The sequence below is a fragment of the Triturus cristatus genome, chromosome 2_1 (genome assembly GCF_964204655.1).
Source record: "Triturus cristatus chromosome 2_1, aTriCri1.1, whole genome shotgun sequence".
Classification (NCBI taxonomy): Eukaryota; Metazoa; Chordata; class Amphibia; order Caudata; family Salamandridae; genus Triturus; species Triturus cristatus.
Genome location: NC_140581.1, coordinates 215,210,843 through 215,225,122, shown reverse-complemented (window position 1 = coordinate 215,225,122; position 14,280 = coordinate 215,210,843). Strand labels below are relative to the sequence as shown.

At 44.7% G+C, this 14,280-nt stretch overlaps 1 long non-coding RNA gene across 1 annotated transcript in view; it reads right to left on the bottom strand.

Annotated features, from left to right (window-relative positions):
• The window catches only part of LOC146863983 (uncharacterized), an 85,967-nt gene extending 80,017 nt beyond the window's left edge, over positions 1–5,950 (bottom strand). Inside the window, exon 1 of the long non-coding RNA XR_014969838.1 lies at positions 5,911–5,950. This is a non-coding gene — a long non-coding RNA (uncharacterized LOC146863983). The remainder of the gene's footprint in view (positions 1–5,910) is intronic.
• Positions 5,951–14,280: the final 8,330 nt, after the last annotated feature.

The window sequence follows — 14,280 nt, the reverse complement described above, 5'->3', positions numbered from 1 at the left end:
AATTGTTTCTGCATCCAGAGGACTGGGAGAAGAGCAACACCTATATGAGAAGATAACAAGGCTTGTCTCACTTGGAGACTTTCACCATGTTGAAACTGGGTTCAGCAAGACCAGATAGTAAACTTATTTGGACTCTTGGAGCCAACCTGGCTACTGTGTCCACTCCTACCCCTTGTCGGATTTTGAGAACCAAAAAAGTGACAATGCCTGAAGATAAAATGTTTGTTTGACGCAAGTTGGCAAAACGACCACAGCTTCACAATCCAGCAGTGTACCACTTGAAGCTTTTGGCACTGAAATCAATAGCTTCCACATGAGCTTGACAACAAGGTATCCGACATTGAGAGACCTGTGCATGATTTAACTTTGGACCTTGTTCTGCTGGGTTAGAATTAGAGAGCAAAAAGGAAGACTGATTCCTAAGGTAAAATCTTTTACCAGTTTGACCAGTTTGGCTTACCCAACCCCGGCTCCATCTCAGGTAGCCTGAAATCTCACCTAGGTCCAAGTCAACTGAAACCTGACACGTTACATTGGTGTTTTATTTTTATTAGGTACTTTTTGTCTCAAAACTTAAAAAATCAAATCTCTAGCTTTCCTTATCTGTTTTTTTGTGACCATTTGCTTATTAAAACACATTAAAAGTTTCACAATGAATTGTCTGCTGGGTGTGCGACAGCTACAAGGGGTTCATAAGAGTTTCACTGAGAACCAAGTTGTCTGCACTAGGTTGGTAAAGGTACAGCTTCACAAATTCATCTACTTTCTCACAACAGGGTTTGATTGAGAGCACGATGGTAACATTCCAAAAAGGAGTTTTAAATGGAGAGATACATGTACCATTGAATTCTCATCTCACATGCATAGCCTATGACGGAGAAAATTGAGTTGGTGGATACTCCCACAGATTTAACACTTCTAAAAGAAATCGGATTTTTTCAATACGATCCAACTCTAAACCAGGCCTCAATATTTTTATAAAAAGATATAGCTCTAATTGCACAATACAGTTCATTGTATGTGATTACTGCTTGATTTATCTATAGGAAATATATGGCAGTGACAATGATGAATAAAACAAAACTTACATTATTGTAGCCAAGGTGCTTATACAGTAAATCAGTGCACTTCAAATACTTTGGGAGCAATAGAAAATATTATCTTTATAGACCAGATCTGTAAGATCTCAAATAACCTCGGAATTACTTCGGTCTCCGTGACCTTACTATAGGTTTCTGTACTGTCCCCTAACTAGACATACAAAATAATATAGAGTATCAAGAAATAGCTGATACATCTCATCTAACCAGTATTCTCATTTTTCAGTGGTGTCTGGTAAAAGGACGCACACCATTTTGGAATTGACTCCAGGTAGCTGAGATTCCGCCAAAAGTGCCATAATATACATCCATAAAACACCTTAAAAACACTCAGATATCAACTGGGATTCCACCAACAGAAGATTAAGGCCTTAGGCTACAAAAGTGCAATATAAAAACTCCACAGTCCAGTTAATGGGATGGTAGGCTTCTTATGGTTGATGACATGTGGGCACCAAACGCCAATCAATACTTAAGCAGCAGTACTTTAACTTCAACTGGTTTCCAAAGATGAATTTAAGAGAAAGCAGATTAATGGTACTGAAGTATACTAGCATCCATAGTAGATCCCCAGGATACCAAGTTTTACAGTCCTATATTCCATGAATGTCTGCTTGGGGTAGAAAGGTTCAGATTGTGAGATATGACACTGGGTCTGTGGCACATCGTGCAATCATCAGTTCCTACTAGCAACTAGGGAACAGGAATTAAAAGGTCAGGGTTGTAATCATCAAAATATCTGCATAACTGTAAGAAGTACAGGAATGCAACAAATGGTTCGGTAATCAATCAGTCTCAGAGGATGGGTGACTGCCCTAAGGCTACTTGTCACAGTTTCACCTCCCCTTGGGACCCTCAGAGGGAGCAGCAAGCTGTGGAAGGTGTCTCTTACCCAACCTTATTTCCTCAGCCTGGAGACTACAGTGAATACGGCAGCCTCCCGCAGGAGACAGGTACGAGGAGCGGCCACTTTAAACAGAGTAGAGGGCTGGGAGACGCGGAACGTCACAATGACGTATACTGCAGCTGGCCATATGAAGGAGCGCGGACCAACAAAGCCTGTTTTGTAAGCAGCTCCCATCGCCCCGCATGGGTCTCGAGTCCCATTCACATGACATTCACTAGTTGAGAAATTGAGCACCGGTGGTCCCCCCACTCCCTTCCCTTTCACTCGGAGCACTTTAAAATAATAGACTGATGGTCTTCTTATCTCTTCTCTCCACACACGCGGAGCCCTTAAGAGGAGACGACCCCAAAGAATCGAGGGCGAGAAAGGAGATACCAATTGTGCTGGTCCCAAGAAGACTGTATATGAAGTAGTATCCGGACTGGGTTGCTACACTTTCGCATATAAAAGAAAAGCAAAGAAGGATAAAAGGCATTTCCCTGTCAACTTAGCCTGGCGTGCTATATTAAAAGAGCGTATAGAAAAATAAAACCCGCTCTACATCATTCTCCTGTGTCCGTCTCTCCTTGTCCATCCTTACACTACTTAAAGGGACAAAGCGCAAATATTCATCTCAGACTGGAAATGGGTGTCATGGGCTCCCATAATGTTTTGTATTGTATGAGGCAGGTCTTGGAGATACAGGGTTACACACTATTGTTTCTTGCAAGTCATCAATCCTTTTACAAAGGAGACATCTTGAGTTCTGTTATGGTCAGCTGACTGTATAGTTCTTTTGTTTTAAATCGATTTCACTTCCTTGAAGCAGCCTACTCGCAGCCTTCAGTCCAATGTTGCCTTTACTTGGATCTCTTGGTGAGGGGCACATGGCTCCTCTCCTTTCCAAACTATATACAACAGCTTGCTGTTCTTCAAGGACATGTGATCACAGGCCTTCCCCCAAAGACCTCAATCCTAGGCATTCGGAACACAACAACTGCCAGAGTCCTGTTTTTATGAAGAAATCCATCTTGACTGAAATATGAAGTGGGCCTAAAATAAGTCAAACACCCTAATCGGGTGTCAGCTAGCCCTATTCAGATCTGGAACAAGATAGGCCCAGGTGGTCAAACCGAATTAGGGCAATAGTTTGGGCTCAGACAAGAGCCTCGAATTGATGTATATTTTAGGTAAGAACAAGACACAGGTGACACTAGAATGTTAAAAAAAATAACCATATTACCGCGAATATTTCAAGTGTGGATAAACTTTATTAACTGATTGAAAGAATTGAAGAATTAGGTATTTGACCTAATATGATAGAAGAATGTTGGTTACTCAATACATGGGACTCAAATGTATCTTTAGAGTGCTTTTGCCACCTTATGATATGACATTTTTTATTTTCTGGGGATTGTGACCTAGGGAGGAGGAACAACATTGTATGCATCAGTGGCTACCATAACCGTCCTACTTCAATTTCAGGCTTGTTTTTACATGTCATTAACTCCTTCGACCACCCCATTTCAATTGGCCCTAAATGAATGTGGGAACTGGAGCCTTACCCCCACCATGGCAAATGCCTCTGCTAATGCCTTATAGGTAAAAGCCTGCCCTTCATCAGAATGAAATGTATGAATTCCACCCATCGCTACTAAATCTAACAAGTTGAAAACTGCATGAGCTATAGCATGGCATTTGTATCATACCCACATAATTTGTGTGCACAAGTCTACATTTTAATATATATGTCTCTTATTTGGCCTTTTTAATAAACAAATACAGATTAACACCTAGCTCTTACACTGATGACACTCAACTAGTAGTGTCTGTTTTCAATAATGACCCTACAGTGCGTATGTGCTTCCAGGACTATAGAAGGGCAGTCAGTTCCTGAATGAACAGGTACTGTCTGAAGCTCAACTCAGGGAAAACTAAGGTTGCACTAGTCAGCAACCTATCTCCCACCTGGTCTTCTTCCTGATGGCCAAATGAGGTTGGCTCCTTTCCCACCCCTGTATCAAAAGCTTTCTTGGCTTTATGTTGACAATAAGCTAAATTATGGTGCTCAGGTTTCAGCAGTTGTCTCATCTGCCTTCTTAACTCTTAGGATGATCAAAAGAATTATACCATACATCCCTACTAACTCTTTAATTAATGTGGTCACTGTGTTAGTTCAATCGAAACTAGACTATTGCAATGGTCTCTACTTAAATCTTCAGGAAAAACACATCAACAGGCTCCAAACAGTTAAAAATGCTGCAGCCATATGGGTCCTCACTCAGACCGCATTGTGAGCCGGGACTCCACGTTTGCACTTTGCTCTCGAAGATCGCCTAGGTTACTATATTCTACACTTACCGGACATGATCTTCCTGCCTTGAGAAAGCCCTGGCTTATCAGCCTCGGACGAAACACGTGTCGGCTGTCCTTCAGTCCCTACACTTGACTTCAAATAAAAGAAAAGAATACCAAGACGTGTACTCATTTTCTCAGCATATATTACGCCGAAGAACTGAATTTGGGGATTCAATTACCCTTGCAATCCTTATACAGAAGAGCACAAAACCAATTACACAGTGCATTCCCGTATGGTCCTAAGACTGCCTAAATTCCATTCAATATCCCCTGGAATCCGGAAGCTTCACTGGCTTCCTGTGCGAAGTCGTGTAGAATGTAAAGCTCATAAAGCACGACACAACAAGGGTCCTGAATTTCTAAGACACATTTTCCAGTGGTAAATTCCCAACAGACCCCATTGTTCTTTGAGAACTAGTACTCTTACAATCCCCAGAGTTAGGAAGTCCAATTGGGGTGGAAGAAGTTTTGTTACTGCCACTACCAAACTCTGGAACAGTCTTCTACCTCTTATCAGAGCCATCCCCTCCTTACCTCACTTTTTTATATATAACTTAAGAATTAGAGCGTTCTGTTTAAAGCTCTGGCTCAGCTAGCGCCAAGATATCCTTGGGTACTCATGCGTTATACAAGTTGCAATAACATCACATACTGTTACAAGTATATATATATACCTATCTATTGACTGGAATGGACCAACGTAGTCCAGGTACATGATTTGGAAGGGTTGTGTTGCTTTTATGAATGTAATTGGCTAGGGTCCCACAACTGTAAAGTATTATTTATGGCGAATTTCACATTGTAATGTATATTGTTTTGTTGGTTTTGCTGTTGATGGCCACCAGTAACGCTCCTGTCAGATGCATAACATCATAAATACCCCAACATGCTCAGAGCCTATTCCTTCATAAGCATTCCTTGCATGTTTCACTATGCTAATTCAACACTAATCCTCTATGGGTCCCAGAGTAGCGTGCTACTCGCCAAACAAAAAGGCTTCGACACCTAGTCAGGGTTAGTAAGCGCTAAGGGCAGTAGTGGCAGGAGCGCTAGACGCTGAGCACTCGAAGGTTGGCAGCGCATGTAAAAGCTACTAAAGACTGCTCTTAACTCTGACGAAGTTTTAAGCTAAACATTGGGGGATATTGCTTTTAATATTCTTTTAAAACTGTGGATACTTCTTTTAATCGCTATTGACTTGTTTGCACACTGCTAATTTGCACTCACCTGCCCCTTGTCGGCCCGTCCCCATTCCGCCACGGCTGTTGTGCCGATTGTTGCGGAGGGACGTGGCTCCTCCCCCCTCCTCCCTCGTGCATTTCCAGGGGTTAGATTGGGGATATTAGCAGCAAACAGAGGACTCTCGTGCTGCAGTTGCGGCAGGAGCGCTAAACGCTGAGCACTCGAAGGTTGGCAGCGCATGTAAAAGCTACTAAAGACTGCTCTTAACTCTGACGAAGTTTTAGGCTAAACATTGGGGGATATTGCTTTTAATATTCTTTTAAAACTGTGGATACTGCTTTTAATCGCTATTGACTTGTTTGCACACTGCTAATTTGCACTAACCTGCCCCTTGTCTGCCCGTTCCGCCACGGCTGTTGTGCCGATTGTTGCGGAGGGACGTGGCTCCTCCCCCCTCCTCCCTCGTGCATTTCCGGGGGTTGGATTGGGGATATTAGCAGCAAACAGAGGACTCTCGCGCTGCAGCTGTGGCAGGAGCGCTAGACGCTGAGCACTCGAAGGTTGGCAGCGCATGTAAAAGCTACTAAAGACTGCTCTTAACTCTGACGAAGTTTTAAGCTAAACATTGGGGGATATTGCTTTTAATATTCTTTTTAAACTGTGGATATTGCTTTTAATCGCTATTGACTTGTTTGCACACTGCTAATTTGCACTCACCTGCCCCTTGTCGGCCCCTCCCCGTTCCGCCACGGCTGTTGTGCCGATTGTTGCGGAGGGACGTGGCTCCTCCCCCCTCCTCCCTCATGCATTTCCGGGGGCTGGATTGGGGATATTAGCACCATGCTTACGCGAGCGCGCAGCGGACGCGCGCAGCGGGCGCACCGACGGCGCGCCGAAGGCGTGCTAAAGGCAAGCCCGTCTGCGCCCGTCCGCGCTCGTTTAGCGACTAGCACTAGCCACCCTGCCCGGGGTCACTCGTCCCCCGGAATCGTGTGGCGGAGAGAGGAACTTCTCAGCCTTGCCCATGGAGGCTGTTCGAACCCCTCAGTCATAGACGTCTCCACGTTGGGGAGGAAGGAGGACCGTCAATACCCACCCTGTGAGGCTTGTCCCTTCCGTATGGAGAACCTTTTGGGAAATAGGAACAATAGTTTGGGTGGGGCAGTGGCACAATCGGTACCATCACATCTACAATCTTCCGTGGCATTACAGGCTTGTTTAATTAACTGCAGGTCTTTGACAAAACACACAGATGACATTTGGCTCAATTTAGAAATTAATTCTTGGGATATCATGCTTCTAACCGAAACATGGCTAAAAAATAGCTCTAACCCAGACTTAGGCCTGGCTATCCCCGAGGGCTATAGGATGGCCATTGCAAATAGGCCAACCAAGAAACGGGGGGGGGGGGGGGGGTGGATTGGCAGTGATTCTAAGGAAGGAATGGGAAATCTCCTCAAGTAGAATCAAGTTGGCAGGCCCCATAGAGGTTATGTCTTTCTGTATTAGAGTGGCCCCTACTCTCTCGTATGCAGGTCTACTTGTTTATCGGCCGCCTGATTCCCTTCCCTCGCACTGGCAGGAGCTTTTTGACATCATTGCAGACTTATCTTTAAAATACACTAACTTTTTCCGATTTCAATGTCCATATGGACAAAGAAAATTGCCCGTCGGCCTCACTATTGTCAGACACTCTTTTAGGTCTAAATTTGACTCAGAGGGTTTCTGCCCCCACACATGTTGCAGGGCAAATACTCGACTTGATCTTTTCAAACGATCCTACCCTTAGGGTTATGGATCCTCTACCATTGACCTGGACGGACCATTGTTTGGTCCCTTTTACTGTAACAGGTCGGACAAAGACCAGCAGCTCCATTTCGGAATCTGAGGTACGAAGAAACTGGAGGAAGGTCCAACCCGAGTCTACGGGATTAGAACTTCTGAATACGCTTCCTCTACTCACAGGAGAACCCGATCAGGATACAATCACCTTTGAAAATTGGATTACCTCAGCCCTAGATAAAATAGCCCCCCTGAGCAATGTGAAATCGGCTAGGAAAAAACCTTCCGCACCCTGGTATTCCTTAGAACTCCAGCAGGAGAAAAGCCTATGTAAGCGCTTAGAGCGGCTATGGCGGAAAAACTATGATGTCAGGGCGAAAGGAACCTATAGAACGGCACTAAAAAGGTTCCACAAAATAAAACGTACTGCCCTGAAAGATTATTTTGCATGTCAAATAGAGGCATCTGACAACTCTTCTAGAGAAGTCTTTAAGATTGGAAAAGGCTTCTTAAAACCACAAGTCCTGAAAAGTCCGATTGTCCCGTCAGTGAGCCTATGCGAAGAGCTGGCCACTTTCTTTCAGACAAAAATTCAGACCATCTACGCATCCTTCCCTAAAACAACTACCCCACAGCCAGGGGTTGGGAGCGCTCCGATAATACGGCACGCGGACGACTGGTCTGATTTTCGGCCGTTGAGCATGATACTTCTCTCTTAGAACTCGGTAAAGCTAAATCGGGCTCCCCTAACGACCCCTGTCCGCCAAAGTTTTTTTAAATCCTGGCCCCTTGGCTGAACCCCGTATTGAATCTTATTTGGAACTCTTCCTTAAAAACAGGCATCTACCCGGCCAAATGGAAAACCGCGTTTGTCCAGCCAATTTTGAAGAAAGAAGATGCAGACCCAGGGGACTTAAAGAATTTCAGGCCTATTTCACTTCTTCCAGTACCAGCTAAGATACTGGAGAAGGCAGTTCAAACTCAGCTGGCTGAATTCCTGGAGTCCCACAAACTTCTTCACGATTCACAGTCAGGCTTCAGGGCAGGTTATAGTACCGAGACGGCCTTACTAGTAGTGGCAGAATCGGTGAGGGAAACGATGGACCAAGGAAGCTGTGCGATGTTAGTGCTGCTGGATTTATCAGCAGCATTTGACACGGTGTCTCATCAAATCCTCCTAGAAAGACTGGCCGCACTGGGAGTGGGGGGAACCACCTTAAAATGGTTCCGCTCCTTTTTGGAGGGGCGCTCCCAGAAAGTGCTTATTCGGCCGTTTGTGTCCTCTGCCAGCTCTCTGATATCGGGAGTCCCGCAGGGCTCGGCCCTCAGCTCTGCCTTGTTTAATATCTACTTAGCCCCTTTGGCCCCTATTATTGAACAACTAGGGGTAAAGGTCATCTCGTATGCTGATGACACTCAGCTTGTGTTTTCCTTTAAGGAACACTCGGAGATTGCATTCTTTTCCTTTAGGAGTTGCCTTCTAAAAGTAGCGTCCTGGATGACGGACAACTGTATGAAATTAAATGCTGAAAAAACGGAGATACTCTTTTTTAACCAACCTTCTCCTCCCAGATCAGAACTCTGGTGGCCTGCGGAGCTGAACCCCCCCCGGTACCGTTAACGTCAGCCAGAAATCTGGGCTTTAAATTCGATGCCAATCTGTCTGGCAAATCACAGGTAGGTCAGGTCTCTGCTGCCTGCTTTTGGAAACTGAAAGCCCTGAGAAGATTCCTGAAGCTAATGCCAATCAGCTGTAGAAAATCAGTAGTCCATGCAGTTGTCATCTCCCAATTGGACTATGCCAATAGTCTTTATCTGGGGATGCCAGAGTATCTGGTCAGAAAGTTGCAGGTGATACAAAATGCAGCAGCAAGACTTTTTAGGAATGTCCCTTTTCGCCATCATATTTCTCCACATCTCCGTAGCCTTCACTGGCTTCCTGTAAAGAGACGCATTGAATTTAAGGCACTATCTTTGGCCTTTAGGTCATCTGGGGCCTACCTACCTTAAGAACTGACTCCAGAAATATCACCAAACTAGGGCACTTCGCTCTAATCAACAGGAGCTACTGGTAATCCCTCGCTTTACGAAAGCAAGGATTGGCGGCAGGGCCTTTTCGGTAAGAACTACCACTCTATGGAATACTATGCCAGAACAGCTACGGAAATCTCCATCAGAACTGATTTTCAGGAAAAACCTGAAAACATGGCTGTTCAACCAGACTTAACTACTTTCAGTGTACCAACAACCGCTCTGCTCTTCTGCAAGCGCCGGGACACCTCCGTTGGAGGTAGCTGTGCGCTCTATAAATGTCAGTAATAATAATAATAATATACAAATGCAATTACAATACAATATGTATTAAGTTTAATCAGTTGGACTCATTTATATTGTTCTTTTACTTTAGGTATACTAACAGTAGGGAAGCCATCTTTTCCCAAGAAGTAACTGACTTGTCTCGAAAGCCAGAAATCAGGGCTTTTTTTTACTGTCATTTCTGGACTACTAAGTGTATGTCAAGGTCAATCTTGGTTTTTGATTGGGTCATTCCTGCCACTTTCAAAAACCTGTACCTGCACTGCAGATTCCACAGCCTAATCTGATGCAGGATTGCCTTCAAAGGGAATTCCAAAAGTGTGGTGTGCCGGACATCCACCAGTGGAAGCTGTCCAAGCCCAAAGCCGTTTAGCTTTTATTGTTTCTCCCCCATGAGTCTTTGCAATTATTGTCTATATTGTATCTCTGCTCACAAAATGATTAATCAAATACAGTTAAGTTAGGAACTAACTTGTCAGTTTTCTGTAAGGTTAAGAGGAGTGCTTTTAGTTCTGCAATTTGTGCCGTTGAGTCACCCAAGGGCTTTCCATGTGTGGTTTTGATTTTGAATTACAAACCCTGAATCCCTCATTGTACCACTGCACAAGCTGCAGAGCCTGTAGATTAATATCTATAGTTTGTGTTTATGTAGGTCCTTGCATTGTCCCTAATGTCTCTGTGCTTAAATGATGCAGTACATAGCCTCAACTGCCTATATTTGTTTATAATTCAGTGAGCATCACTCTAGTCTCTTCTATCAGGAGGTAGTCTTGCTTTAAATGTGATGTACATGTACCAAGTATTGGCCAAGTCTGCCTTGGCATTGTGAGTGGTCCTACGCATATCTTTTGTACTACAGGTGAGAGATTCCCCTGAAACAGCATCAAGTTTTTCAATGCTAGTCAAAGGCACTTCAGAATACACAAATAAATCATATTGGGATTGAGGGCCAATCTGGACCTACTTTGTGAATAGCCCTGATGCATTTACCGCTTCTAGTTCAATCCACAACTAAAATTCCTTCATTATATACAATGGCTCTACTCCGACCATTAGCAGCACTTCATCCCCACTTAATGGAAACCCATGAGCCGTCAAATGGGTGTTAGGGGCTGGATGTACATTCCCTGGGATCTCTACTTTCTCCAATGCAGCTGCATCTGGTTCTCCAGCCATTGCTCACAAAGACTCAATCATAGAACTCCTGATAAGAGTTAAGCAATTAAAAATCCCAGCAAGACTAGGGAACACCTCTTCTATCTCTGAGGAGAATCATACAATATTTAAGACTGCCTCTGGTTAAATTCTGTGTGTGTGATTTACTCAGGCTCCCAGGCCACATGGAAGGGCACCATGCCATGAACTTCCAATTTGATGGGGGCACACCCGTTTACCACTTCCTTAGCCCCAAGGGGTATTGCAAGTCACACCCTTTTGGAGAAAAGGAGAATGGATAAGTGTCTCTCACTCTTCTCTATGACAAGTTAGACTTTTTCTGGTTCATAGTATGTATGAGTCAAACAACCCTGCCAAATACATTTTTATCTGGTGGAGTTCTGCATATATGCATGAACCTTTACCTCAGTCACTAGAAAATGTAGCAGCGTTTTATAACAAAAGGTTGTTTATTATATACAATTGTAAATCAGGCAGCTGTTTGCAAGCAAAAAGTCTGCATTTTGATTGGTTCATTCCTGCCACTTTCACACGGTCAATATCTACCCAACTGTTACACAGCTAGTACCCAGGACTAGCCTCATTACTGTTTCAACCCATTTATCATTATGCTTTCTACCAATACAGATGCCTCTAAAGATCAGATTTCTAATAAAGAACTCAAATGTTTACCCAGCTCACAGAATGTGCCTGCACTGAGAGGCATGCTGTTGGAGAAGAAAGATTTAGAGTAATTCACTTTCCTAGCAGACGTCTAAATGTGTGCATCAAAATGGTTCTCATCTTGGCTCCTACAAGTTCCTGAAATAAATGAGTTCCAAAAAACATTCCTTTTACTTCCTATTGTATGTTTAAAGTGTTCATAACAGTTTTGGCTATGTTTTAAAATGGTAGCCTATAGGGTTTTTTGGTTTTAAAAACAAATTATGTTTATTCGGTTTTACATAAGTCCAATGATACACACATTACATTAGCATACATCCAAGTCCACCATGCCTATAAGGGGGTACATATGCACATCAACATCCAGAATGGGTTATCGCCATGTAACAATTCAGTATTGGTACCAGACCGCAGGAAGGGACCCCCTTCTCCTTTTGATATGGCTTCAAGAAGTGCATGTACAGTGTGGCTGGTGGATAAAGTACAGAATGGACCTGCAAGCATTACCAGTAAGAAAACAATGTAAACATTTGGGTCTAGGCTCATCATCATCATGGGTCCCTTTCGACTTGCTCGTGTACTGGAGGTTGGAGCATAAAGCCACTCCTCCCCCATTGTTAGGTAGGCATTATCAGGGACATTTCATGCCAAGCTCCTGTCCTTCAATAACCATCCATCCGTCCCTACAGCAGTCTCACATCTCAGCCTGGAGGTCTTGATATAAATGTAGGTAGTTTGGTGGCCTCTAAACTACATCGTCACTACCCTCCTCCTCCCCAGAGTCACTGGCCGAGGACCTAGTATTTCCCTTCAGATTCTCAAAGGCTGCCAGGACCTCTGACCAAAAAAGCACTATGGGTCACCATCTCACCCCCCTGGCTTCCTCTTTGTGGAATGCTAAATCTTCTGTCCTAGCCCATTTTCCAATGGCAGCTTCCCACCTGGATATCATGGGACCCAGTGCCAACCTCCACATCAAAACAAGTTGTCTTTATGTCAGTGCGAGGGCCAAATCTATAAATCTGTTCCCCATTTTCTTTGTTTTCGACCTGGGAAAGGACCCCAGTAGACACACCTCTAGAGTACAAGGCATAGTATGGTGAAGCATTCCATTCAACCTCTGAACCAAGGAACTCCCGGACATATGTACAAGAATAGGTCATATGGCTGAAATCTTCTTCAAGTGCACAACGAGGGCAACATTTGGGCCCCGCCTCATAGATTAGGCATCAGGTACGTTTGATGACGATAATTGATTGGACATATTAAAGACACATACTGCACAAAACCTTATGTGGAAAGGCCAGCATTTTTGCCTAGTCTCGATCATATACGTCTCTGCTTAGGGCCCCCTCCCACTCCGTTCACAATTCCAATAGGGTTTTCATGATCATCCTGTTAAGAGCCGAATAAAACCATTTAACCATGTTTCACCCCACTCCCATGGACAGCAACAGCTGCAGAACAGCATGTGACTCTGGTTCTTCCCTTCCTGATCCCAGAGAGCCATAAAAGTCTGAGCAAGCCCCTCATATTGAAGGAACTGTCATGGGTGTCTATCAGGACAGCTAGGGGCATCAGCGCTGAGGCCTCATAGCAGTCCTCCACTGTGATCAATCCTACCTCTGTCCACGTTACCATTTATGTTGCTGTAAAAAAGGAAGGGGTTCACCATGGGACAATCCCACCTGCGGAAGACCCAGAGAATACAACGGACAATACAATGTATGTTGAACACATCGCCCCCAGTACCTAAGAGCCGAGTATAGTAGCTGGCCATCTCCCTTGCCCTGGGGGGCAGTCGTTGCAGAAGCCGCACTAGCAGCACCCCTTGATTGGGCATAGTACCTAACCTCCCCAGCATGCCCAGATTGGTCCTGTCCAGCCACCTAGTGATCCACTGCAGTTGGGCTGCCAGGAAATAAGCCTCAAAGTCCGGCACTTCCAAACTCCCTCCAGGATAGGTCGCTTGAGGGTCCCCAGAGCCACCTTCTGGCAGCCGCCGGCCCCGTCCCATATAAGCTCCCAAAGCAATTAGTCCAGCTGTCTGAACCACAGTGGGGGCAATCCACATGGGGATATTGATGAAGCAATAAAGCTGCCAGGGTAGCATGATCATTTTAGTGAGCGCTATCAGCACCATAAGAGGTAGCTGCAGTGTCCTGCAGAAAGCCACAAAGGGAGTGCAGGGCAGGGCCCAAGCTACCTTCTCTCTCTTCCTCCAATGTATGGTATATTTGTATCCCCAAGTAGCGGAAGGTGCAAGGGGCCCACCAGATCTCCAGTATCAAAGTGCTAGGTCTATTTACCCCTTGCCACAGTGGAAAAACACAGGACTTCAAGAGGTTCATTTGCAGCCCTGAAACCATGCCAGGTTCCTGTAGCAATTAGAGCATAAAGTGAATGAGGATTTCAGTCCCATCCAACACCATGACCCTACCTCGGTCTCTACACAACTCCACCAGCGGTTCAATTGCCATCACAATCAAAAGCAGGGACAGTGGTCTGTACCCCGATGAACCTCATTTAAACTGGACATTGTGTGCCCCATCCGTACCCTGGCAGTCGGGCTTGTATACAGCAGGCGTACCCATCACACTCATGCAACTCCCAAGCCCATCTCAAGCATGATCCTTTCCAGAAACGACCAACCTGCCATGTCAAACACTTTCTCCTGGTCAATTGATACTATCCCTGCCTGACCATCTCCCTGAAACCCTGGAGAATGCGGGAGTATATATAAATAATGCAGATTCAGAGAGGTGGTGCGCTTGGGTATAAATCCTCACTGGCCCAATTGCACCAGTCCCTGCATGT